This window comes from Globicephala melas, chromosome 10 (assembly GCF_963455315.2).
Source record: "Globicephala melas chromosome 10, mGloMel1.2, whole genome shotgun sequence".
In the NCBI taxonomy this organism is placed as follows: Eukaryota; Metazoa; Chordata; class Mammalia; order Artiodactyla; family Delphinidae; genus Globicephala; species Globicephala melas.
The window spans coordinates 36,600,072-36,617,880 of NC_083323.1; positions in this window are offsets into that span (position 1 = coordinate 36,600,072).

Genomic DNA, 17,809 nt, shown 5'->3' on the forward strand with positions numbered 1-17,809 from the left:
ACCATTTACTAGCCTAATGATTTTAGCCTCGGTTTTCTCATCTGTAAAACTGGCATATTTGGACCTATGGAGAAGATGCAGTGAAATAATTTACTAATCAATTACATGTGCCAAGTGCTCTACAAACATTATCTTATTTGATAACCATAACAACTCTCTGTGTTAGTTATTATTATTCTTGTTTCATTTACAGAAGTGTTGTGATCCAACCAGAGTAGACCCTGCCATTATTTCTACACTTTGCTACTTACTGTTTTCTTGTAAAATATCTTCTATTATTTGGATGTTCAGATATTATTTATAAGCTTTCTGGACAATGAAAATATGTTATGTTTTGCATCATGCTAAAACCAGCTCTTACTCCTGATAATTACATACTATATATTTTTTTAATAAGTAAATTAATAAATTTCCTGAAAGTGATTTTATAACAAAGTTTTATCACATGGGATCTATCATGGCAAATAAAGAGAATTGTATTTTTTTACTTTTCTAACAGAACAGTCATATTTGAGAAGGTGTAGAAAGCCCATGAATAAGAAGGATGAAAGCAAAAGACACTGACCAGAAAAGATCATTGTTTTCAGTAGAGGTCATATTGGGACTTTCTTTTTTTCTGGAAAAAAGTTGCATAGCTTTTAAAAAAAGGTCATTCATGGGATGGCACACCTCAAATTTAATTTTGTCTTATTTTAAAAAATGACAGTAGAAATCTTTTAAGAAAAACAACTATAGTAGAAATGTCACATATTAGAAAAAGGTGATACTATAATTGGCATCAGAACCATAGTCTATTTGGGCTGAGAATGGACTTGAGTGATGATCCAATCAAAGCTCTCAAGATAAAATGAGGAAACTGAGCTCTGACTATGCCATGTGCCTTGCTCAAAATCACACATATAGCGTCAGAGCTAGGTTTAGGAACTTGGTTCTATGTCCTTAAAAAATATAATATTAATGGATGTTGAGAAAAATGGTCCTTAAAACTTTGTGTACCTTGTACAGATTTATTCTACTATAACAAATATGTTAGACTTGCCTCATTTAGGCTCACTTGCCATTAATGTAATTAATTCACCTACTGGTATGTGTATTTGTATCACAGTCACTCTCAGTTCTGCACTGTAGCTTCTTTGTCAAAACACTCATTTATGCTATGTGCAGTCAGTTTGCTCTTGATTGTACTTTCTTTTTTTTGTTCTATAAAGGTTACCTTCCTTTTATTTATTTATTTATTTTAAACATCTTTATTGGAGTATAATTGCTTTACAGTGTTCTGTTAGTTTCTGCTTTATAACAAAGTGAATCATCTATATGTACACATATATCCCCATATCCCCTCCCTCTTGCACCTCCCTATCCCACTTCTCTAGGTGGTCACAAAGCACTGAGCTGATCTCCCTGCGCTATGTGGCTTCTTCCCACTAGCTATCTATTTTGCATTTGGTAGTGTATATATGTCAATGCCACTCTCTCATTTCGTCCCAGCTTATCCTTCCCCCTCCCCGTGTCCTCAAGTCCATTGATTGTATTTTTGAATACATGAATGATGTTATGTAAACATAATTTCAATTTGAATTCCTTTAGAATAAAACCTAAAGCTAATTGAAGGGAAGCTGCCATGACATATGGAACCTGGAACACCTGTCTTTCTTCTTGAGAAGATGGTGATCATCTATCCAGGAATCGGTAGAAGGAGTCATTGTTAGGTTGACCACATTTCCTGCTATTGTTCCTGTTCTTATTCTCCTCAGTATCACCACATATGGACATTTCAGTGTATTAGACTTTTCTGAAGATGTGGGATTTAATACTATACCAATGAAAATAGCTTATAATTGAATATTAAATACGCTTTGTTCTAAAACATTCCCTTTAGCCACAAGAAAGTTCTCCTCTGGTTACTCTGTTGCATTCTCATTCTCTCTCACTCTCATCTCTTCCCTCCCCTCTCTGCACCATTCCCCCCACCAATCTCCCGTCTCATTCTCCTCCTCCCCCACCTTCTTATCTTCCTCCTCCTTCTCACCCTGGTCCTCCCCCTTTCTTCTTTCTTCTCTGTTCTTTTACCTTGAAATTCTCATCGATTTATTATGAAGTTCAGTTTAGCTATGGCTTTTGTCTACTTCATTATTGTATAACCTAGATTCAGCTTCCTCCCTAATGAGGTTACATCCCTCTACCAAATTTGGAAACAAGGAGTTTTGCTTCACATCTGCTGCTGAATCAGTTCCATGCTGCAGCTGCTAATCTTACTGCCTAGCCCTCTTCCTCCAAGTGATGTTTCAGGTAGATATTGACCTACACAAAGATGCCCCCCTTTTTTTACAAGCATCTAGGGCATCCATGTTGCAATAATAATGTTTTTCCATCTTGAATTTTAAAAATCTTGCTTTACTTTCTCTTTGTATGTGTCATTACTTGACCTTGATATTATCTAATCCACTGCTTGCTCCTCTGTTTACTGAATCAGGATATTTCTAATTCTTATTCTACTTGATTTCCACACCATTACAGCAGGTGGTATTTGATAGGCATTTATGTTTCTTGTTAGAGGAAAACACAGATGACTTATTATATGCTTCTGGTCTCTTAATTTTATCTCCTAACCTTTGGCTTTGGCAAATAGCATCAAGATTTAGTAATTATGGAGCAAGAACTTAAATACAAAAAGGAAATGGGTCCTTTGCTAATAATTAGTAAATGTTATATCTAATTTTATAGTTTTATGTCTATTATAGAATTACATAACATCTTTAACATCTTCTGAAAATGGCAAGACCCTGAGAACTCAAACAACTTCAAGGTTATAACCTGTAGACATGTCAAACTCATATCCAAAACCCAACTCATCATTCCTACTACAAGTTGCTTTTCCTCCTTGGTTTCTATGGTACTACCATACATGTTCCCTTGACCAACTGTAACACATGGGTTCATCCTTGACTTTGGTTTCTCCTTCACTTCTTAAATCCAAATCTTCTCCAGTGTCTGCCTATTCTAACTGTTGAATATCTCTTGAACCTTTTATTGTCAGTCTATCCCTACTGATAACACCTTGCAACAACCTGCTAACTGGCTTCCCTGTTTCTAGTCTTGATTTTGTTCATTCTATTCTTCACATTGAAAGAGGAATATTTTTAACATGAAAATCTAAGTGGCTTCTTCCTTTACTCAATTCAATGGTTCTTAGTTGCTTTTATGATACAATCTAATGTTACATGGTGAATACAACAGCTTAGCTGCTCATGCATTCAATTTTCCTTTTCCCATATCCCAAAACCCTTGGTTCTATTGGTTCCCTATGGTTTTAGTGATATTGATTCCAACCAGGCTCCAAGCATTGAGCAGGAGACATGGGTGAGACAAATCAGTCCCTTCTAATACCTAGCTTTCATATGACCTAAATTGACCCAACCAAAGTGAATTTCAGGATTTTTCTGTAAATAGGACTCACCTTCCCCCCCTTTTCTTTTTTTTTAATGCTGGCCGTGAAGAGGAAGCAAGTAGATTTGCAGAGCTGCTTACAGTTACTTTAAGACTATCAGTACCGGTATTGGGTTGCCAAAAGTGAATCAGTGGCGAAGTATTGGATCTGAGGAGAGGAAAGAATAAAATGGGTCCTACTTTAATTGTCTGCCCACCCAGCTGATGATTTAGAGGTGATTTTTCTGTTACTTGGTGCTGAAAGCATCTTAACTGATACCTCTTACCCTTAATTTAATCTCTACAATAGAATTGTATAGAATTTCATTCAGGTCACTCCTTCTCTCCTTTCTGGGTCATTGCACATATAGCTCGCCGCTGTTGAAGAGTTTTCTCTCTTTTATGTTCACCTTTTAAAAACTTGGCTAATCTCCAAACATTTTTAGGTCTGAGTTTTGATTTCAGAAAGCCTTCCTCCAATATCAGAGTTGGTACCGCTGTTTTGTTCTCCTCTCCCACAATATTTGTGATATTGGTTCCTGTAATTATAGACTTGTCTGTACCTTCAGTAAAATTAAGTGTTTTCATGATAGGGATCATGTCTATATGGTTCATTACTGCATCTTTGGCACCTGGTTCAGTGCATGGCACGTGATAAACATTTATTCATTCACTCAGTAAATATTTATAAAGTACCTAATATAAACCTGGGAGTCTTCTAAGATCTGGATTTAGAACTGTGTATATTACAGATCTTATATTAAGATCTGGGTTTAGAAGTTAGTGCGTTAGTGAGGTTAATGACTCCTCTTCTCATACAGTTTATATTCTAGTGGGTCGATATGAAAAATACCCCAACAAAACAATAAATATATAATAGGTTAGGTGGTGATAATTGCTGTGTAAATGAATAAATCAGAGCAAATGAATGAATAAACTTCAAGAAGTTGGGCTTTTGTTTTATGTTTATTATGGTATATGTTTATTATGCTAATTTAAGAAACTTAATTGTTCTGGTCACTGTTGACCTAAAATAGATTGCCAGATATTTCTCCAGCAAAGATGGGTTCATTTGGGATCAGCAGAAAATTGCAGTTTATGGTATGCAACCATGGCCAGCTATGTGTAAGTAACCCCACGGCAAAGGGAGGAGAACACTTTTATAGAGGGGAAAAGGAAGTTGGGAGGGCTGTAGCAAACAGAATCCATGGCTTTTCATTGGCTGGAAAGAAGAGTCTTTCTTCTTGCTGTTGGGCTCTGCTATTGTTAAAGGGAGTGAGAGCTCCCCCTTCTGGTCTCCTGACTACTTGAGGTTTCTGATTATTAATTTTTTACACATTTAAACTGTCCCTGACAGTTATTTTCTAAAGAAAATGCTTTACTTTTAAAAATAAATGTTCAGTAGTTGGAAGAGCATTGTTTAATCATCACCTCCCAACATTTCTCTTAAACCTCCCTCCAAGTCTACATTTTTAAAGCAATAACATTGTGAAATAATATTTCTAAGAATCTGTTAGCCATCTTCTTAGCCTTTTATCCATTGTGTTTGAATAGTTCAGATTATTATTAAAGTATAGGTTATTATAACTTAAAATAATAAATCCTAGAGATTATTTATGAATATTTAAATTCCTCAATCATATCCTTGAACAAGTTGTCACTTTAAAATTGCCTTTAAAATGATATCTCAAAGTGACTTTTTCATTTTCTTTCCAGAATCATGAATTATAAATTATAGTATAGAAATATCTATGAGACAAGACTAAAAAAGAGGTAGTTCATAACATCTTTGAAGTGGTTTTAAATTACCGTAATTTCAGCTTTTGAGTCCTGATATAATTTTCATTGAAACTAGATACATATGCTATCATAAAGGAAAGAGGTTTTTGTTGTTATTTTTATGAATGTTGACCTTTCAAAAAGATACAAAAAAATTTCCATTTCTTTAAATTATAGTTATTTGGAAATATAAGTTTTTAGTTTGACAGCAATATTTGCTTCTTGTGTATGTGTTTCTTTTAAAATTTATGTACATATTTATTGATGTATAGTTTTTTTTAGAAAGTCCACTTTCCTTTGCAATATTAACAAAAATATCTAACATATCACCATATTTTATTTTGTTATTTTATATAAAAAGGAGTAGAAGGGTGTATTTATTTAATCAATAAATATTTAGAATGCCTAATGTGTGCCAATTACTGTGTGCTCTTTACTCTCAATTATTAAAATCAGAATATAACTATAACATTATTAAAAAGTATCAGCTAGAATCTCATCAAGCTATCTCATTGAAAAAAAATTCTAACATTGTTTGGAAATCCTTCTGTACAACTTAGATGGATTCTGTAGCTCAGAGATTTAAAGAGCAGAGAGGCAAAGGATGTTTCTTCCAGAGGATAAACATGACTAAACTGGAGAACCCCCAAGAGTATCTAGAATTAAATGGACATGAGACAGTATAAAAAGTTTGCTTTAATATTTACTTACTTGGTAACAACTGAGAGGTGTAGTGCTAAACTGACATTTTGTGCTATTCTACTCTTTCAACTTTGCAACAGTGAAGCTTTCAGATATCTCTGCTGGTTTTGCATTATACTCTTAGGTTAGAATAAAACCTATGCCTCTGTCTGCCTTACAGCAGCACAGCGCAGGGAGATCAGCTCGGTGCTTTGCCATGACCTAGAGGGGTGGAATAGGGAAGATGGGAGGGAGGCTCACAAGGGAGGGGATGTGGGGACATGTGTATACATATGGCTGATTCACTTTGTTGTACAACACAAAGTAACACAGTATTGTGAAGCAATTATACCCCAATAAAGATCTATTTAAAAAACCAAAACCTATGCCTCTAAAGTTTCCTGCTTGCTCAGCACACCTTGTCTGGGCCATTGGGACAAGTAGGGCTCAGCTTACAAGGTGCATCATAGCAGTTTGGTAGCCAGCCTCTAAGATGGTGCCCAACGATTTCTGCCTCTTTGTATCTATACCTTTATGATTGCACCAGGGTTGTCTCTGTGATCAATAGCAATTAGAAGAAATGATGGTATGTCACAAGGTTAGGTGTAAAAGACTGGAGCTTCTGTCTTTTTCTCTCAATCACCACTTGCTTTAGGGAAAGTCATAATGTTGTGTGAGCAGGAGAGGCCTCTGCAGAGAGGTCCATGTGGTAAAGAATTGAAACCTCCATCAGAGGTCACATGAGTGAACTTGGAAATGGATTTTCAGCCCCTTAAGAGGATAGCAACTTTGGTTGACTTGACTACAATCTCATAAGAGATTCTGAGCCAGAACCATGCAGCTAATCCCTGCCTGAATTCCTGACCCTCTTAAATAGAGTTGAGATAATACATGTTGGTCAACGTAAGCTGATAATTTGGGGGGTATTTTGTTACACAGTAATAGATAACTAAAACACCTGTAAATTATTTTTGTCTTTTGGTTTTACAAACTAGGCTATGGGTTCAGCACAATGAATTTTCAATAATTGAAATCTATTCTTAGGAAAACTCAGGAAAATTTATAGAGACTTGCCATTTTTTCCATGAAGTAGAAATGCTTGTCATTTTATTTTTTCAGGCTTCCTTTTCTTAAACCTATGGACATGTCTTTAAGGAAGGAAAAGAAGGAGAGAGGACATGAAAGAGGGACAGTGGGGCAGCATCTTGAGTGCTTGCTATATTTCAGGACTCTGCTAGGCAACCTATCTAATCTTGTCAACAATGTCAACAAATCTTGCCAACACCCTTTTTACTTAGAAAAGTTAGATGACATCATGCAGCTAAAACACTTCACAACCAGAATTCAAACATGACTATGCTTGAGTCCAATGACTGATTTTACATTATACAAAGCTACTAAATAAAAACATCAAAGACTTAAGTCCATAATGTGTGAATGCTATTCTGTCCAGTTCAGTTAAAATATTTGGGGAATCCACTCTAAATATCTGTATCGAGAAAAATATCTGTCTTGACAGATTTGTTGTAAGGATAAAATGATAAAGCAAGTGCAAACAAAGCTTTCACCACTGCAAAGCACAAGGCAATATAAGACCTGGTATGATTTTTATAGGTCTTGTGATGGATGATCTGTTCATAAAGTTGTGAACAGAAGTAGATTTTATCATTTTGTATGTAAAATGAGTTTTTAATACACATTAGCTTGATAATCTGCATGTTTCTACAGGACTACATAGATGTAAATTTTTTCCTATACATGTACCCAATATATATTTATTTCTTGCATTGAGAATCTATTTTTGAAATATTTCTATGTATATAAAATTTGTGAGAGAAAAATAATCTTCAAGTTGAGTGTATAGAATGTTACCACTCTACATTGTCTGAAGTGCAAGAGTGTAGATGGAATAGTTTTAAATTGCTAAAAATATATGTGTTAATGTCAGTTTTGGTTACTTTATCTTATATTTGCCAATTGGTTTTAGATATGTATATCATTTTGTGACTGCTTAATGTTAGCTGAGGCATTACCAATGTGCATTTCTAGGAGTGATCTGTTTCGATTAATACCAAAATAGATTTGCAATTGTTCCTTTCAACTTAATTTGTTGGTGGCATGTTTATACTTTTGTTTTACTGCTTTACTAATGTCAATTCTAAAAGCAGCCATATTTACTAACAAAGATTACTAACTTATGGTTATAGCTAGTTAAATAAGGGAACAACTGGATAATTCTATGTGCAAGCTATTGGTTTCTCAAAGGGAAATGAAGAATCAAGTGAAAAAAACCTGAAAATGGAGGTTTGGCTGGCCCTCAATGATTGCTTTGTAATACTGATGAGCCACAGATTAGATCTCAGTATCCTTATATGTTACAGAAATGTTTGTTAAATTCTTTTTGAAATTATTTTGAGTTCCATGACATAGAAGACCAGAAATTAATTTTGTATCTACACATAATGAGTTAAGACTAGAGCCCACGCAGCTGACTGGTTAAGGCTTCTAACATGGGATCTGGGGCAAGGTACATACTTTGGGCCAAAGAATGGGAAATTGTGATTAAAAAGGAAACTACATGGTGATAGGCTTGTGTTGGCCCCTTATTTATTAGATTCTTAAAAAATATATATATATATGATAAATTTAAAGCAATATAAAATTTTTTATATTTTTTATTTTAAAATAAAATAATTAATAAAAAATAAATGAATTAATGAAACTGGAGAAGCAATCATGTGCCAGTCTTTCAGGTTATGACAAGGTTTTGAATTTTATCCTAATAGAACTGGGGAACCACTGAAGGGTCTTAAAGAGGAGGTGAACAGATTTTAGATTATAGAAAGATCATCTGATGGCAAATGGATTAAACTAGAGGCAAGAAGTCTGATCATATGGCTGATCCGGGCAAGAGATGCCGGTTTGTCAATAAGAATCGTTAGAGTGGGATGCAATTCTGAACAGTTGGTATATTAACTAGAAAGTAATATAAATAAAGTAATATGCCAATGTTTGGCTGCAAGTAGTAGAAAACCTATCTTGCAGTGGTAAATATCTAGTTTATTTTTTAACAGACTCCTAAAAGTAGATGGTGGCTAATGTTGGCTCAGGATCTCAGTGATATAAGGACCAGTGTCTTTGTAGTTCTTTGGAAAAATCTCATGTTTGTTTTCTCTTGAATACAAAAGTGATGTGGGATAATGGCTGAAGAGAAAAGTGTTCTGCTAGGTACATATATCCCTTTTTATCATGAAAGGAAAAGCTTTCCCAGAAACTCCTTCAGCAGACTTCCTTTTAAGTCTTTTTGGCCAGAGCTAGATCCCATAGCCATCCTAGCTTGACGGGAGGTTGGGAAATCAGGGAAAAATATGGTCATGATTTATTATCATGATCCATCACTAGGGGGACATATTGCTTCCCTAATTAAAATCATGATGTTAGTAAAGAAGAAGGGAGAATTAACAGTGTCTTCCACAGTTAGCCATTTTGACCACAGTGGCACAGTGAAATAGGTTTCTGTGACTCTCTCTGTATTTAGGTGTAAATGTGCTGCTTCATTGGCTGATTCATGTCCATGATTGTTTGTGATAGCCTTAATTAGTGAATATATAACCTAAATGGATGTGAAAATTCAATTAAAAAAGAAAGTTTCTCAAGCAATTTAATCTTCCTTATCTCCCATTTTTATTTATATCATCCATACCCACAACCTGTACCAACTAAAGCATCTCTCTCTTTAGCCAGACTGTCATAGACATTTTTGGTTCCATGACGATAAAATGTATGATTTTCATTTCAATGAGAAGGAATTGAAATACAGGCTTCAGAACTAGAATGTCAAAGGATACCATACTACTGACCTGCATTTAAAATTTTTCATTATTCAGAATTCTATTATTTTAAACTTTTTTCATCAAGGCAGTTGATTTTTCTCGTGTCAGTAGTTCCTCAATAGGAGAAAAATCATATGATTATGCAGCCTTCACAATCTGCTTCAGTTCTTTGGCAACAACGGCTGAAAGGATATTAACTCCAGGGAGCCTTCATCAGGCTTGAAGAACTGTGGCATCTGGCGTGTTAATCAGGGATTTTTGTAAAGTCAGTAAAAACAAAATATCTCCCATGTATTTTTAATTCATTTAAAAAAATTAAATGCCTTGGACCTTTAAATGTTATCAATTTAGTAACTGAATAACAGTAATCAAGCTCTTTGTCTGTTGAAGTGAAGGTATTATGTGATTCCCTAAGAGGTAGTGAAAAGAGCTTGCTTCTCAATTTATCTTTAAGGGAGAATTGAATATCTTAAGCAGTTTTGTTACAGAGTAATTTTTTGGATAGAAACTAAAAACTATGCGACTAAAATATATAATCAGAAAAAAAGAAAAGCTAATAATCTTAGCCAATGAAATTAAATGTATGTCATGTCTTGTACTATTTTCTATTATGTTTTCTATTTTCATATTTTATATTTACATATGATATATTTTTATTGTTATGTACTATAAATAAAAACTAAGATGCAAATAAATATGTCCTATTCCACAAATGTGCTTACATGTTAGAATATAGGCAAAATAAAAATATCTTACTCATCAGAAAAACAAAACAATTGACAATGTAATTCTTAGAGTCATTGAATTTTAGATTACAGAGATGGTTTGAGAGATCAATTGCTTAAACCTATTCATTTCTCAGATAAAGAAATACATAGCTCAGGTCATTGAGTTACCTGTTCAAGATCTCACAGCTTATTAGCAACAGTCAGTACTAGGGTCACAGGCTCCCAATATTCAGTGTTTTCTCATGATCCCAAATGCATATTCCTAAATGTACAGATATAGTCATTGCTCAAAACAGGAAATCCTTCAACTGTACACTAACATCAGACAGATGGTGTTGGTCTATTATGCACCAAAGAGCCCCTTACGTAGTTACTCTTTGAACCTCAATTTGTAGAAGGGTGGAATCTGTGGCAGGGTGGGAGATAGTTGACTGGAAATCATTTGAGGTTTGCCTCATTCATTCATTCATAAAACAGATATACATGAGTACTTGTCAAGTGCCATGTATTGAGGCGCTGGGGTTATAATAATGTACAAGATATAAAATTCTTCTCTTAGCATTTGCATGTAGAGAAGATAAGTAAGGATTAAGCAGACAAAAAGAATAAACAAGAAATGTATTTACCTGGATATGTTCATTCTTAAAACCTTTAATTTTCCAACTCTGAGAGATCTTACTCATTCTTTGAAGTACATGAAAAATCCCCTATTCTTCAATATTTTTAAAGTTTGTAGAAATTTCTTTAGTAAGGGAATTATCTAGCCTTCTTCCGGCATTGCACATTAGAAAACTGTGGGCTTTGGAATAAAAAACACCTGGGTTCCTATCTACACTCAAGCACACATCATATTTGTGACTTAACTTTCATAAGCTTATCTCCTCACCTGCAATACAGACCTAACACTATGCCCAGCACATATTATTAAATAGGTACTCAATAGATGCTATTTCCATTTACTCCCATTATTCTTAGGGTTCGCTCTACACTGAGAAATATAGATTCAGTGTCTGAGTTAAGCCTGAATAAATCTCCTATCTAAGGAACTTCTATCCAGAATCTAATTCTGTTAGAAGTATAGAGTGAGTAATTACTAAGAGTTGGTGGACAGCAATGTCTTGATATTATGTCCTCTAGCTGAGGACATAATCAAGTCTTCACTAGGCCTTTCTACTATTTTACGGGTGATAAGACCAATAAATCCTTTGTCTATGTCTTTTGTCATTTGTCTGGTGATTAGAAGTAGTGTTGTGTGGGACAAAATGTTGATGCATTAGTAAGTCCACAGATGGTGGCTCAGATAGAAGCATGATGGGTAAGGAAAGCAAATTCAAAAGCATAATGTGTCTATTTCCACAAAGATTATTTACTGCTTCCTTCATGATGGAAGAGATCCAGTGTAGTCAATCTGTCGTCTTCTAGCTGGCTGATTTTATTAAGGCTTGATAGCATGATGAGGTTCTAGATTTAGTCACCACATCTAAAAAACTAGGTGACAGTGGTGGAAGAGAGATAAGTCTTCATGAAGAGAACTCCATGGTGCTATGTCCACGTGTGTTCTATATCCATGCCAGCCTGGTCACCCACCTTGTTATGAGTCCACTGAGAAAGTTCTAGTTTGCTGGGAAGGAGGTTAACCTACTTCCAGAGTAGTTGAACAGGTGCATCAGATTATTAATGGTCTGCTTCACTGTGAAAGTGTTTTGTTGAGTATTTCTTCCCTAATGTTCTAGTCACAAGTCTTTAATCTTGTTTCTTACAAGTCCCTAATCATTAGCCACAGCCCAATAATAATTGGTACAGCTCCTTCCCTCAAGCCATCTATCTTTGCAGACAAAGTGGACAATGAGATATATGGCTAATATTCCACCGGCTGAAAGAATTTTCTTTAGTCTCTGACCTTCAGTCTTTCAGAATGTGGCTAAAATAGTCCACTTTTGGATCTGTGTCTGGGCTTTAGACATCTTCTATCTATTGGTCTATGTCATGTGGTTTTGATTATATTTACTTCATGGCAATTTTAATAAATATTAGTATATACTTCCTTTCAGCATTTTTCTTTAAAAATATTACTGCCAATACTTGCATATTTCTTCTTCTACGTGATCTTTTATATTAATTTAGTAAAACTAGGTAGTTCTATTGTTTAACTCAGTTACTCAGGGCCTATTTTAAGACTTTTATTAGAACTGAGTATATATTTTGCCTGGTTTTGAAGGTCCTCCATAATAGAACCCCACTCAAACTATTTAACTTTGCCTCAGTGATCAATCAGACTCTTTTCCTTAGAGTAACTCACACAGCTATTTAAATTAATAACAGCAATAAAATATTTTGAACGTACTATATGCTAGTTGCCAAGAAGTTCACAGAGTTGGTCAAATATGCTCCCTTTTCTCTAATAATTTGCAATGTAGTAGAGAATATTTGTTATTCATGAGTAACAATGGCACAAGCTAATCTGTAATATATGTTCCATAGTAAAAGTGTGAATGAATTATGGACCCAGCCTGCCCATACTCTCTCCATCACTTTCTCAGTGTTACCCATCTTCAAAGCCAAGATGAAAATAATTTCTACATGAGGTCTTCTATCATGACTATACTTCACAGTGATCTCATTCATTCCACTATATTTCATAATATTAACTATATAACTAACACTGAATGCATTTCCACTTTGTGCTAGATATTGTAGTAGTTCTTTAGAAAAGTTTATTCTCCAAATCTTATATGGGAGGATGCATTACAATCATTCTCATTTTATTTATGAAAGAATTGAGGCTTGAAGAATTTTCATACTCCAAAGTCATTCAATTAAAAACTGGTAGAGTTAGAATTTGATCCTATATTTGTTTGGCTTCAAGGTTCAGACATTTGCCAACTTATTTTCTCTTTACTCAGATTAACACTAATTTAATAGTCATATGTTTGTCAGTTTTTTTTACCTTCCCATTGAGCCATGTATATTATTTTATTCCCTCAAGGGCCATTTGTCACTAAAATTCTATCAACATGTTGGCTAAGCTTATTATAAACATTATATAAACATTATAAGCATTATAAACAATTATTTTATACATTCAACAAATTTTGAGGTCCATTTCTCCCTTAAAAAAACTCCTTTTTTCCTCCTTTATTTATTTATTAACATTTTTGTTGGAGTATAATTGCTTTACAATGTTGTGTTACTTTCGGCTGTATAACAAAGTGAATCAGCTATACGTATACATATATCCCCATATCCCCTCACTCTTGCATCTAGCTCCCATCCATCCTATCCCACCCATCTAAGATGTCATAAAGCACCGAGCTGATCTCCCTGTGCGATGCAGCCACTTCTCACTAGCTATCTATTTTACATTTGGTAGCGTATATACATCAGTGCTACTCTCTAACTTCGTCCTACCTTACCCTTCCCCATCCCTGTGTCCTCAAGTCCATACTCTACGTCTGCGTCTTTATTCCTGTCATGCCCCTAGGTTCATCAGAACCTTTTTTTTTTTTTAGATTCCATATATATGTGTTGGCATACGGTATTTGTTTTTCTCTTTCTGACTTACTTCACTCTGTATGACAGACTCTAGGTCCAACCACCGCACTACAAATAACTCAATTTTGTTTCTTTTTATGGCTGAGTAATATTCCATTGTATATATGTGTCACATCTTCTTTATCCATTCATCTGTCAATGGACGCTTAGGTTGCTTCCATGTCCAGGCTATTTTAAATAGAGCTGCAATGAACATTGTGGTACAGTACTCTTTTTGAATTCTGGTTCAGGGTATATGCCCAGTAGTGGGATTGCTGGGTCATATGGCAGTTCTAGTTTTAGTTTTTTAAGGAACCTCCATACTGTTCTCCATAGTGGTTGTATCACTTTACATTCCCACCAACAGTGCAAGGGGTTCCTTTTTCTCCACAACCACTCCAGCATTTATTGTTTGTAGATTTTTTGATGATGTCCATTCTGACTGGTGTGAGGTGATACTTCACGGTAGTTTTGATTTGCATTTCTCTAGTGATTAGTGATGTTGAGCATCCTTTCATGTGTTTGTTGACAATCTGTATATTTTCTTTGGAGAAATGTCTATTTAGGTCTTCTGCCCATTTTTGGATTGGGTTGTTTGTTTTTTTGTTATTGAGCTGCATGAGCTGCTTGTAAATTTTGGAGATTAATCCTTTGTCAGTTGCTTCATTTGCAAATATTTTCTCCCATTCTGAGGGCTGTCTTTTGGTCTTGTTTATGGTTTCCTTTGCTTTGCAAAAGCTTTGAAGTTTCATTAGGTCCCATTTGTTTATTTTTGTTTTTATTTCCATTTCTCTAGGAGGTGGGTCAAAAAGGATCTTGCTGTGATTTATGTCATAGAGTGTACTGCCTATCATTTCCTCTAAGAGTTTTATAGTGTCCAGCCTTACATTAAGGTCTTTAATCCATTTTGAGTTTATTTTTGTATACGGTGTTAGGGAGTGTTCTAATTTCATTCTTTTACATGTAGCTATCCAGTTTTCCCAGCATCACTTATTGAAGAGACTGTCTTTTCTCCATTGTATATTCTTGGCTCCTTTATCAAAGATAAGGTGACATATATGGATGGGTTTATCTCTGGGCTGTCTATCCTGTTCCATTTATCTATATTTCTATTTTTGTACCAGTACCATACTGTCTTAATTACTATTATTTTGTAGTATAGTCTGAAGTCAGGGAGCCTGAATCCTCCAGCTCCATTTTTCTTTCTCAAGATTGCTTTGGCTATTTGGGGCCTTTTGTGTTTACATACAAATTGTGGAAGTTTTTTTATAGTTCTGTGAAAAATGCCATTGGTAGTATCATAGGGACTGCATTGAACCTGTAGATTGCTTTGGGTAGTATAGTCATTTTCACAATGTTCATTCTTCCAATCCAAGAAACTGGTATATCTCTCCATCTGTTTGTATCATCTTTAATTTCTTTCATCAGTGTCCTATAGTTTTCTACATACAGGTCTTTTTTCTCCTTAGGTAGGTTTATTCCTAGGTATTTTATTCTTTTTGTTGCAATGGTAAATGAGAGTGTTTCTTTAATTTCTCTTTCAGATTTTTCATCATTAGTGTATAGAAATACAAGAGATTTCTAGGCATTAATTTTGTATCCTGCTGCTTTACCAGATTCACTGATTTGGTCTAGTAGTTTTCTGGTAGCATCTTTAGGATTCTCTATGTATACTATCATGTCATCTGCAAACAGTGATATGTTTACTTCTTTTCCAACTTGGATTCCTTTTGTTTTTCTTCTCTGATTGCTGTGGCTAAAACTTTCAAAACTATGTTGAATAATAGCGGTGAGAGTGAGCAACCTTGTCTTCTTCCTGATCTTAGTGGAAATAGTTTCAGTTTTTCACCACTGAGAACGATGTTGGCTGTGGGTTTGTCATATAAGGCCTTTATTATGTTGACGTAGGTTCCCTCTGTGCCCACTTTCTGGAGAGTTTTTATCATAAATTGGTGTTGAGGTTTGTTGAAAGCTTTTTCTGCATTTATTGAGATGATCATATGGTTTTCACCCTTCAATTTGTTAATATGGTGTATCGCATTGATTGATTTGTGAATATTGAAGAATCATTGCATTCCTGGGATAAACCCCACTTGATCATGGTGTATGATCCTTTTAATATGCTGTTGGATATGTTTGTTCAGTCACAGAAGGTTCTGCTTTTCTAAGAATTTGTCCATTTCTTCCAGGTTGTCCATCTTATTGGCATATACTTGCTTGTAGTAATCTCTCATGATCCTTTGTATTTCTGCAGTGTCAGTTGTTACTTCTCCTTTTTCATTTCCAATTCTATTGATTTGAGTCTTCTCCCTTTTTTTCTTGATGAGTCTGGTTAATGGTTTTTAAATTTTGTTTATCTTCTCAAAGAACCAGCTTTTAGTTTTATTGATCTTTGCTACTATTTCCTTCATTTATTTTACATTTATTTCTGTTCTCATCTTTATGATTTCTTTCCTTCTGCTAACTCTGGGTTTTCTTTGTTCTTCTTTCTCTGTTTGCTTTAGGTGTAAAGTTAGATTGTTTATTTGAGATGTTTCTTATTTCTTGAGGTAGGACTGTATTGCTATAAACCTCTCAGAACTGCTTTTGCTGCATCCCATATGCTTTGGGTCGTTGTGTTTTCATTGTCATTTGTTTCTAGGTATTGTTTGATTTCCTCTTTGATTTCTTCAGTGATCTCTTGGTTATTTAGTAGTGTATTGTTTAGCCTCCATGTGTTTGTATTTTTTACAGTTTTTTTTCCTGTAATGGATATCTAGTCTCATAGCATTGTGGTCGGAAAAGATATTTGATACGATTTTAATTTTCTTAAATTTACCAAGCCTTGCTTTGTGACCCAAGATATGATCTATCCTGGAGAATGTTCCATGAGCACTTGAGAAGAAAGTGTATTCTGTTGTTTTTGGATGGAATGTCCTATAAATATCAATTAAGTCTATCTGGTCTAATGTGTCTTTTAAAGCTTGTGTTTCCTTATTTATTTTCATTTTGGATGATCTGTCCATTGGTGAAAGTGGGGTGTTAAATTCCCCTACTATGACTGTGTTACTGTCGATTTCCCCTTTTATGGCTCTTAGCATTTGCCTTATGTACTGAGGCACTCCTATGTTGGGTGCATAAATATTTACAATTGTTATATCTTCTTCTTGGATTGATCCCTTGATCATTATGTAGTGTCCTTCTTTGTCTCTTGTAATAGTCTTTATTTTAAAGTCTACTTTGTCTGATATGAGAATTGCTACTCCAGCTTTCTTTTGATATCCATTTGCATGAAATATCATTTTCCATCCCCTCACTTTCAGTCTGTATGTGTCCCTATGTCTGAAGTGGGTCTCTTGTAGACAGCATAAATATGGGTCTTGTTTTTGTATCCATTCAGCCAATCTGTGTCTTTTGGTTGGAGCTTTTAATCCATTTACATTTAAAGATACGTAGGTTCCTATTACCATTTTCTTAATTGTTTTGGGTTTGTTGTAGGTCTTTTCCTTCTCTTGTGTTTCCTGCCTAGAGAAGTTCCTTTAGCATTTGTTGTAAAGGTGGTTTGGTGGTGCTGAATTGTCTTAATTTTTGCTTGTCTGTAAAGGTTTTAATTTCTCCATTAAATCTGAATAAGATCCTTGCTGGGTAGAGTCATCTTAGTTGTAGGTTTTTCCCTTACATCACTTTAAATATGTTCCGCCAGTCCCTTCTGGCTTGCAGAGTTTCTGCTTAAAGATCAGCTGTTAACCTTATGGGGAATCCCTTGTATGCTATTTGTTGCTTTTCCTTTGCTGCTTTTAATATTTTTTCTTTGTATTTAATTTTTGATAGTTTGATTAATATGTGTCTTGG